The following is an 11024-nucleotide window of genomic DNA, read 5'->3' as shown; positions in this document are numbered from 1 at the left end:
CTGGCACATTTCGTACACTCAATTACATAGTTACAAGGAAGAGTTCAGCGACGAGCGCATTGGATGAGCCTGTTACCGAGGGCTCAGAGCCCCATTTCTCACTCAGCACCGTCGTTTTAACCCCTCAGTTTGGCTCCTCCCTCTTGATGACCACCAATCACACACACGACACCTCCCACCATGGCACAGTCCATTTCACTGTCGCGGAGGGGTCATGGCACACTTGAAGCGGCAAAAGTCCGGCGGCTGACGGCACGCAGGTGGGGAGAAGCAGGACAACAGGTTCTTCGTGCTTGCCCATGCAGATCTTTTCCCGACGCAGCAAAAAGGTTGCGGAGACTCCCGTCCAAACATACCCGTCAGGTGGCTTCGGCAGCGTACCAAGGCAAGCCCAGGTGGTCCATTGTCTCCGGCTTTGCCGTCCCAGACTTTTGGGGCCGAGATTCTGCCCATTGTGGGTCACGCGCCGTCACAGGAATTCCGTGTAGAGGAAGGATGCAGGTGTTCTAGCAGTGTGAGAACGCCTCGTCCGCCGATTCTCATGGTCAGCGCTTCGCCACCGACTGCCGGTCATAACAGCCTCCTCCCTCGCCAGTGGAGAAACGGAGGGTAGCAGCCAACGCTGCTGCTCGAAGGGTCGACGAAATTCGCCACCGTTGAATGCCCAACGGCTCGACTTCGCTTGAAGCATTGTCTGGTCAGTTGCAACCCAACTTCTGCGGCCTCTCTGAAACCCAACCACATGCAGAGCAAGCACTCAGCCGCCTCCGAGTAAACCAGGCCAAAGAGGGTTGGCAAACAAACTTTCATTACTAGCTTTTACGAAAAGCTGACTCTCAAAACTCTCAGGACTTACTTATGCTGAGGAACCAAACGTGCTACTTTACTCTATTAAACAAAAAGTTGCACAAAAAAAACCTCGAATATCAATTTCGAGACATTGGAAGAGCACCCCAGAATCGCTTAGAAAGAGCGGCTAAGCGCGTCAGCGTTTCCACTCAAATTTTGCCCTTCTTATCCTTAATGTCGAAATGATATTACCTAAAAATCAAGCTCCACCTCAGAAGGCGACTGTTCTTTGATGTCGCGGTTTGCAGCCAGGCAAGGGGATAACGATCCGTATCCACGCTGAATGTGACGCCTCTGAGATAACACTGCAACTAATGAATGGCCCACACAATGCAAGCGCACTCCCTTTCTGAAGCGCAGTACGCCATCTCTCGAGAGCTCAATTTTCGGCTCAAGTAGAGTACGGAATGTTCATTACCTTCGTCATCCCTCTGACATTGAACGGCACCTAGGCCTCGATCACTCGCATAACTCTGGACCGTGAACTCTCGGTCGAAATCCTGAGCTCACAAAACCAGTACCATCTTAATCAGTACCACCTTCACGCTTAAGAAGGCAGCTTCCTTCTTTTCATTTTAAACTACTTTCGCCTGTTCTGTCCCGCGAACAACATCGGTCAAGTTGTGGCCAACGATGAATAACTTCCGTTGCAAGGACTGCATTCCAGCGAGCCCCAAAACGCCCCTTCGTCCGTCTTTGTTTTGGGCCGCGGATAGTCTGCTACTCCTGAGCTCTCAAGCTCACTAGGTTTCCTGAAACCTAGGCCTACGCCGTGACCTAAATAGTCTACGATTGCACTTGCAAAACGATCTTCTCATCCTTTACAGTCAGAACCCTATCAAAAGGTTCGACCACGTCACATACCTCTGAACGATCGCTCACGCCGTAACGTTCGGAAACCTTACTGACCCGCTCATGTGATCACTCGATCATTAATTCCTCACAAAAAAAAGAACAAAACATAATGGGATAAACACTGTCTTCTAACAGGTTCATTCGGTTAAAGCTACCTGCCCATGCCAACGCCTCTGATAAAAACCACTGTGCTCTCCTGAGCGTTTCAATACCTCATTGCTATAGCGTTGCAAAGGACAAAGTACAACTAACCACTTCACATAATCCCTCTAAGTTCTTCTAAAAGCTGATCCTTACATTAAAAACACACATTGTACAAAAAAAAAATAACCCCAGGTGCAATACACTTCAAAAGCACCTCAAACATTTACATTGGTTTTATGCTAAAACCTCGCACTAAATGCCTGTCAATTCTAATAGCGCGTAACGAAAACGGCACCGCTCAGTGCCAAACTCATTTCGGAAACTGATGCAGATATCTCTCCTCAAATGCTTATTCACCCCAAATCGACATGAACGTGAACGCATACGATATCGCACTAAACCTTTCAAAACTAGAAAAAAATACAGTTATCGCGCTAAAAACACCTTCATCAGAAGTTCATCCTAATGAAAAAAAAAAAAACTTCGATGCTCTCTTCAGCCTTTACTACTGTGCGGTTTTTCTTCTTAAACCTTTGCACCGCATCTCATAACACACAAAAATAAACTGGCTGAATTCTACATTCCTAACAAAACAATGAGTAATCTCAGTTTGCTCGCACCTGCAAACCTACACGAACTGACCGTTCCCCTTTTCTCAATTGGATTCGCTTGAATCGTACCCGATGGGGCCGCGGTCCAGCCGGCTTTCTCGCTCGCCAGAGGCTACAACATGCACGAGCTATCAGCGGCATTCTACAGTCACGCTTCATTCGGCACCTCGGTCGGCTCCCTTCAGGAAGGCGAATGGAATGCCAGAAACTGGGAAGAAACTGGGTCCGTTCTCCCTTTGTGCTCGCCTCCGCGCGGTGCTTTGTTACCCGCCGTACACTGGTCTTTCGACTTTGACGACTTGGACCCAGGTGCTTTCCCGAAACTGTCAATCTCAACCCCGCCTTCCGTCGTGGGAGCGCACCTTGCTTTCTCCCTCTGCGCCTCTCGCGCTGCTTGCGGCTGAATGAATGCCTCAATTTACGTTTCCGTGAACTGTCCGTTGGCCTACGCTTGCGTCTTTCTCGTGCCGGGGTGGGACCTTTCTTAAGCTTACGCTGAGCCGAATGCTTCAGCCGCTTTCTTTTTCTGTGCTTTCGGCAAACATTCTTTCTCACGACGCCTTCATCATCGCTTCGGGTCGCGACATGCGGAGTTGTGCAGCTCGTTGGTGTTTCTGCTACACCTTCTATCTCGCTCACACCTCTCGAATTCTCCGCCACGTCGGACTGTCGGGCCAAATTATCTGCGTCAGCGCTGATCTCGCTCACACCTCTCGAATTCTCCGCCACGTCGGACTGTCGGGCCAAATTATCTGCGTCAGCGCTGATAAAATCTAACTCTGAGCCCTCACCGACGGTATCTCCGAACCTTTGAAGCGCCGCGTCCTTGCTCTGGTTAGCCACCACGCTAACCGTGTGTACGTTTGACGATTCCGAAGCGTCCTTTCGAGGCACGAGGAAGGTTTCCAGCTCCTCCTTGAGCCCATCAGGGCGGCTGGCACAAACCTCGTCCACGCCAGGAACGTCTTTCGGAACTGTCCCTAACTCTAGATCGGCCAAGGCCTCATTATCAACCTGCTCTGCTTTCATGCTCTCTTGCAACAGCGGGCCTTTCTCTGGCGCGACCTCGCCAACGGCGCCCTGTCGCTCGTTGTTCTCAGGAGAAAGATCCCTTAGCATGCTTCTTTTGCTTTCCTCTCTCCTACCAGCTATTCCGAATCTCCGGAATAAAGATGCCTTAATTACATCGTAGTTGTCCGCGTCCTTCTCACTGAGTCGCGCAACAACCTCAACTGCCTCACTGGGCAGAACTGACATTAACCCCTGAGACCAAGTGTCTCGCTCAAAAGACAGTTCCTCACACATTTGTTCAAATTTTGCAAGATACAGGCCGATATCCCCTGATACCACATATGGCTGCATATACCTTGACATCTTGAACTCTGCCTTCTTGTTGAGAAGAGGTACCACTCGCTGGGGACAACTGCCCGACCTCTTACTCAACCTTAGGAGTTCTACCTTGACTTCTAGTTTGCGGAGCTCACGCCACCTTTCCTCCCTTTCACGCTTACGCCTCTTTTCTTCCCTTTCGAATTCTGCGTGGCGTTCCTCTTTCTCGCTGTCTGAGCTGCTCTTCCTTTTTTTGGTTGACGACCTCCCATTCTTCACAGAGCTCCTCATCATCGGCCCCCAAATCAATGATTGCCTGTATGATTAGGAATTTTCCTGCCAAACCCTTCGTATCGATCCCCAATTCCTCACACAACAGCAACAAGTCCGGCTCCTGCAGCTTCTGTAAATCCATGATCGTCTCGAGTGCCCGCTACTTCCTAAATAACTATCCGAGAGTACGTAACCTTGAGTCTCTCGGTAAAGTTATCTACCAGATCTAAAACCCTCGTTTAGAACCTGGTCCACATCAAAGGAAAAGCCAAGCACTCACCCACACGTGATCGATGTTTCCAGACAGCTGCATTCCCTTAGGCCGACTGTTGTTGTCGCTTGTAGCTTCAGATCCCAGCGCTGATCACCAGTTGTTGCGACCGGGTTTTTGGATCAATCCCACCGCTGACTCCAGTTGTCGTGCCGGTGTATTTGGATCCGTCCCTTCTCGACAACCATGCTGTTGCTACGAGAGGGCAGCGTCGTACCCGGACTCCGTTTGGTAGCGTAGTCGAGTCTCCGGGTTGAGGAACTGATGCTAGCAAGATGGGAAAACAATAACAAGTTTACTGGCACATTTCGTACACTCAATTACATAGTTACAAGGAAGAGTTCAGCGACGAGCGCATTGGATGAGCCTGTTACCGAGGGCTCAGAGCCCCATTTCTCACTCAGCACCGTCGTTTTAACCCCTCAGTTTGGCTCCTCCCTCTTGATGACCACCACTCACACACACGACACCTCCCACCATGGCACAGTCCATTTCACTGTCGCGGAGGGGTCATGGCACACTTGAAGCGGCAAAAGTCCGGCGGCTGACGGCACGCAGGTGGGGAGAAGCAGGACAACAGGTTCTTCGTGCTTGCCCATGCAGATCTTTTCCCGACGCAGCGAAAAGGTTGCGGAGACTCCCGTCCAAACATACCCGTCAGGTGGCTTCGGCAGCGTACCAAGCCAAGCCCAGGTGGTCCATTGTCTCCGGCTTTGCCGTCCCAGACTTTTGAGGCCGAGATTCTGCCCATTGTTGGTCACGCGCCGTCACAGGAATTCCGTGTAGAGGAAGGATGCAGGTGTTCTAGCAGTGTGAGAACGCCTCGTCCGCCGATTCTCATGGTCAGCGCTTCGCCACCGACTGCCGGTCATAACAGTGCTCATTGTTTGATTGCATTGCAACCATAAAGGTATGAAGGCATTGGCACAAGTTCAAAGTTATCTGTTCTTTTCAGTCATCTGTGTTTGTTTAGCGAGAAACCATGCACTATTAGCCCTTTCTGTGTTCCCCTGCCTCTCATGTGTCCTCTCTCTCAGAAGGCTCACTGTCTTTGAGAGGTTGCAGTGAATTGTTGACGATTGAGCAGGCAGACCTTGAGGCTAAACTAGACTGCTCCACCACCTGTTGCTACACTACTGGCTGCTCCACCGCCCTCTGCTCAATAGTGCATGTGCATGCCTTCGAAGGCCCTTGTGCTGTGTACCTCTCTTCTGCTGCTTTCTACGCAACACACTCGCCCGCGGCCTGGAGGGCTCCTTGGCAGCTGCACGAGCAGATGCGGCCTTCACTGCTTTTGTCAGATGCCCGCTCCACATATTGGTTCAAATCATCTGTTCCTTCCGTTTTTTTAAATTCCCAAACACCCCTCACTGTGAACCATGCTCTCTTGTGGGCTGCAGAAGATAGCTCCACCTATTCTTTTCCTAATGAAAACCACTTCCCCTATGGCTGCTGCAAAGGAGGAGAAACACGGGCTTTCGTGTGCTCCCTTTCGGCATCGCCGTGAGGGCACTTGCTGGCCCCTTCACACGATGCTGTCATCTCTAATCAACAATCCCCAACCCCTCAAGCTCAGACACGTGCGCATGTTTATCTACCCACTGTGCTCGCACTTGCAATGATGGTGTAGGCAGCACTCGGCCAGGAATGCGGCTCAAGTCATCAGGTGCTATACTGAAAGGGGCTCTCTTTAGTTTGAACTTTGTTTTATTCGTCCAAATTTCAGGTCCCTGTGGAATTTGAATTAAAGAGGTTATACAGTAGTATGGAGGTGCATAGCTTGGTTGAGGCATGCAAGGCATGTACAGGGACGGTCGAAAGTTGACAGGCTGCTCTGCCATAGGACTGCATTGGATAGTGGCCTGGGAACTTTTTACCACCCCTGTACCTCATGTCCTGGTGTTAAAAAACACAGCTTGATGCAGTTTTCTACTTCCCATTACTGAAGTTTCAGGCTATGAATAATGTCATCAACAACTTTGAACGTACTTAAAGGGGCCATGAAGTATCCGTCGGGCTTGGTGAGAAAACGCATCCTGCGGAAAGCAAACACTGCTGTGAACAACTCCGCCAAATCTTGCAGTTGTGTGCGGCAAGGAGAGTTTAGAAGTGGAGCACGAAGTTGCCATTTTCTCAGGCGCCCTCTTTTCATACAGAGGCCTGTGCTCACTCTCTTCGGAGCTGCCGGTGCCTGCTGTTTGACATCGAACAGATAGCATGCAATTCGCCAATAGACGACATAAATCAAGAGCGGTGTCCGGATCAGATGCGCCTATCGCCACGGGGTGCCACCATGTGCCGTGCTGTGGTCCATAGTCTGCTCTAACATTACACATCAGTGCCTCATGTGTGCATAGGAATCACAATGGGACGGAGCGATCACGTTTCATCACGCGTGCCCAAAGTAATGACACACACTGATGTACTGTATTTACACGACTGTAAGTCTACTCAAATGTAGATCAACCCACCTAAAATTGCACGGGAAAAAGAAAGAAAAAAAAAGTGTGAGCGCATTTCATAAAGGAAGCTTATTTACGATGTCGCTGAAGAAAACAAGCTCGAATTCTGGTGCGTAAAGGTGGCTTCACGGCAGCGCTTCAAGCTGTGCAGGAAAGTTAGCTTTGCAGCAATACGCGGTGGTAATTTTTAGAATATTTTCCGCGAATCGTTGCTGAGGGTGCGGGTTATACACGAGAAAGTACGGTATGTGTTACAGGTAGAGCCGGAGCGTAACATAATGTCGTAAGCATGCTAAAGAGTGCCTGATTTTTCGTTTGTTTCGGTTTAGGTTGTAAGTCGACCCCCCAACTTCGGATTTCAGATTTAGATTAAATGCAGACGTACAATGCAGACCTACAGTCGTCTAAATACGGTACCATCCCTCCCTGTGCAGCTTCCAGTGCGCTCATCGGGACGAGAGAAGAGAGAAAGAGTTTAAAGCATGTGACAAATCCTTGTAACTCCACTCGTTCTTGACGGATTCGAGAAATTTTTGCGGCAATCAATTCGCGAGGCAATAAATTACGATACTGAGGTCATTCGATGATTACTTGGAAAAGTTGTTCCTGACCCCTTTAATATCAAGTCATGGAGTTCACATTTTGATGGCCAGCCTTGGCAGTTGCATACCGTGCGCACTCAGTAGCCAAGTAAGCTGGAATTTTTCTCGTGCCCTTGCCACTGTTTCTTGACTTCTGCTCAGTTTGCGAAATGCCAAGGAGGGTGAATCAGAATACATGGGCATTACCATTTTAGTTCGTCACAGCCTAAGCTTTCTTTTGTAGAGCTGACGTTCATGGCATGCTGAGCTCTCAGCAGGGCCCATTGCAAATTTTGCTTAAACACTGGAAGTTGTAAGGCGTCACCTAGGGAGTGATCTTTAGAAAACTGTTTTCGCATCTGTTCAATATTGAAATAAGAAGAAATTGAACTGCCGTATTACCATGTCGCCTGGAAGGCAGAGCTGCTGTCGGCCGAGACACTTACTGCGTTTGCTTCAACTAGCATCTGAGGCCGCATACCTCGATCCCTTTGTTCTGCCATATGTCATACTCATGTTCCGTAACGAGGCCTGCCTCCTTTTTTTTTTTTCTTTCTATTCCACTTCACAAAGAATCTCCGGTGGTGGGCACTCTCTGCATTGGACCATGGTCAGTGACACTCCAAGGAGTGCTTGTTGCACAGGGCATGCAGGTGTGTGACTTTCACTCTCTCAAAGTGTGCTCCCTTGCAATGAAGGGCATGCAGCTTTCCTTGCGAGGGAGCATGCCACAGGGATGTTTTTTATGCAGTTTGTAGTTTTATTCGAGCAACTAAATTTGTACGATTTCAATGTATACTTGTACAGATATTCGTTATTCAGGTTATTAATACAAGCCACCGTGGCGGTCTAGTAGTTATGGTACTCGACTGCAGACCCAAAGGTAACGGGATCGAATGCCAGCTGCGGCGGCCGCATTTTCAATGGAGCCGAAAATTCTGAAGGCCCGTGTACTTAGATTTATGTGCATGTTAAAGAACCACAGGTGGTCGAAATTTCCGGAGCCCTCCACTACGGCGTCCTTCATAATCATGTTGTGGTTTTGGGCCGTAAAAACCCAACAATTTATTATTATTATTAGGTTAACACAACTGCCTAGTCTGATTGTGTAATTACACAATAATAGCAGTTTTTCTTTATATATATATATATAAATAAAGGAAAGAAGGTGACTCTTAATGCCTCGTTTCTCTTTGTTAGACACAATAATAATTAGAACTAACAGACAATACTGCCAAGGAAAGTATAGGGGATGTTATTTGTAGTAGTTAGGATATAAATGTGAAGGAAGTAAAGTGGACGGAAAGATAATTTGCCGCCGGCAGGGACCGAACCTGTGACCTTCGAATAACACGTCCGATGCTCTACCACTGAGCTACGGCGGCGGTTATCTTCTCGTCCACATTATGGGGTATATTTGTACATTTAAACCTAGGAGTGTTAGTCAGCGCCGATCGCAGCCATAGCGGCGAGTGTGGAACACTCTTTTTATGCCTGTTGGCGTCATGTAGCATGTGATATTTTTACAAGCCGGCAGCTGACCAATAATCTCTCACATACTACCTGAAGGCCTCAAGTCTGCCAGAACGAGACCCTCGCTATGAATGAAGGAAAGAAGGTGACTTTTAAGGGCTCGTTTTTTTTTATTAGACACAATATTAATGAGAAATAGCAGACAATAATGCCAAGGAAAGTATAGGGGGTGTTATGTCTAGTAATTAGAATATAAATATGAAGAAAGTAAAGTGGTCCCTGCCGGCGGCAAGTTATCTTTTCGTAAAGAGAACTTCTTTTGGCTACCGTAATAAAAATTGTGAAAAATTGTGAAAAACTTCGTACTACAATATAGGAAACGAAACAAATATTTATTCATTTTACCCTAACAGTTTCGGCTGGCGGTCCAGCCTTCTTCGGATAGCCATCATCGGCGACTCCCAATCAAAGTACCTCTTCAACCATTTCGACCCTCGTCGAACGAACACGCCTGTCTCAGTGTGGATTGTCGGTGCAAGAAACCGTTTCACTGCATGACTTCATTCCACGTACGGTGACCATTTTGGTGTTACACGTAGGCACCAACGACATTGGATCCTCACCAGCCGCGGTCGTTTTCCAAAAGTACAAGGGCATGGTGACGAGAATCATGGAACTCCGTCCGGAAATAATGAAAATTATGGCCACCTTGGTGCTGCCTAGGGCCCCAGACCGCTGTCGTGCATGCCTCAACCGGCCCTCCGTCATACACTTCAACAGGGAAGCGGGCCGCTTCAACCACCTGCTTTGAGCGCACTGTCGTCGAAGTAGCAAGTTGTTTTTCATCGACCACGCCTTGGAATGGTTTCCTCCTGGCCGGGTACTTGCAGCCGATGGTGTCCGTCCGAGCTTTGAAGGTGTTGCCCTCATTGCTAGCCAACTGAGGTGCCTGCTTTTGCGAAATGCGGTGAGGTCGCCGTCAACCTGGCTGGATCATGCGCCCTTGGGTCTCCTTTGTCCTCCGAGTCAACATTTCCCGTCCCGTGGCAATTTCCCCAACATCCACGAAGCAAACGGGACCCGCAGCCGACGACCATCGCAACGAGCGCCGACGGGGGCCCCGCATGGTCCTAGGAGCAACAGCCCCTATGACACAACTCGGGGCCACGCGGAGGCTGCCGGTGGCATTGCTTCCCCACGCAGGGACTGACTGAGCAACACATCAGGTACGACCCGCTCCAGCACATGTTGGTCTCGCGAATTTATGGCCTTAAGGAAGACAATTGATAAGCGCGTGAGAATTCAAATGCATGCTTCAAACCTACAAACCTATATCTCATCGGGCTTCACACCAAAGGGTCTAAGAGTTCAACTACAACCTGCAATACGTACCTTTGACAAAAATGAACAGGAGCAGTGGAGCAATATCTTAAAAGATGCATCTCTTAAGCTTACGCGGGTCATAATAGAGCGCAGCACACGTAGGGCGGCGGAGCTTAAAAAGGAAGAACAGGCGCGGCTAAATCACTCGAGTTTGACGCAGTTAGAAACTGAAGAGCTTGTCAAATACGAAGAGCGAAAGCGATGTACGATTCAGGGCAAAAAGGAAAGGAAATTGAAGCGTGACGGCGCGTGGCCAGCATGGAACAGTCTCGCCAGTGATCTTTCCAAAAAGTATATAAATCAAACTGAAACCTCCCGTAAATCTCCTCAGAATAACACCGATGTCACCAATGTGGTTAACCTGTCTAGTGAACCTTTGACACCTGCGCAAATAAAGCTGCTATCGAAAGGTCTAATCTTCTGTCCCGCCTCTGGAAGAATTGACGAATTTCAGCTGTACCAAGATTTGGACAACTTTGCCAGAACATTGCGTCTAAAAGAATATTTTCATAACCGAAGCAGCACACAAGCAAATAAATTTTCCGATAAATCATGGGCTCCAAGCGAACACCAGGACAAATATTTAGACATGTACATTTCAGCCGTACTGGGAGATATAATCAAGGAATATCAAAAACACCGACCCATTCGCAACAATCTGTCCAGGGAGGAACGGGAGTGTAGAGATGCGGGCTTGTTGGTCTCTCATGGTTCTTGGATGTGGGCGCGAAAAGACAAGGACGAAGGGAAGAAGACACACACACTGGCGCTTGTGTGGGTGTCTTCTTCCCTT

The 11024-nt window shown here is 48.8% G+C and overlaps 1 non-coding gene across 1 annotated transcript; it reads right to left on the bottom strand.

Moving 5' to 3' along the window:
* Positions 1 to 8688: 8688 nt before the first annotated feature.
* On the bottom strand, positions 8689 to 8760 carry Trnat-ugu (transfer RNA threonine (anticodon UGU)). The gene has a single exon. It is a non-coding gene; the product is annotated as a tRNA-Thr (tRNA).
* Positions 8761 to 11024: the final 2264 nt, after the last annotated feature.

This window comes from Rhipicephalus sanguineus, chromosome 1 (genome assembly GCF_013339695.2).
Source record: "Rhipicephalus sanguineus isolate Rsan-2018 chromosome 1, BIME_Rsan_1.4, whole genome shotgun sequence".
NCBI classification, from domain to species: domain Eukaryota; kingdom Metazoa; phylum Arthropoda; class Arachnida; order Ixodida; family Ixodidae; genus Rhipicephalus; species Rhipicephalus sanguineus.
Note: the sequence above shows the minus strand (reverse complement) of the source record. Positions and strands in the feature narration are given on the sequence as shown.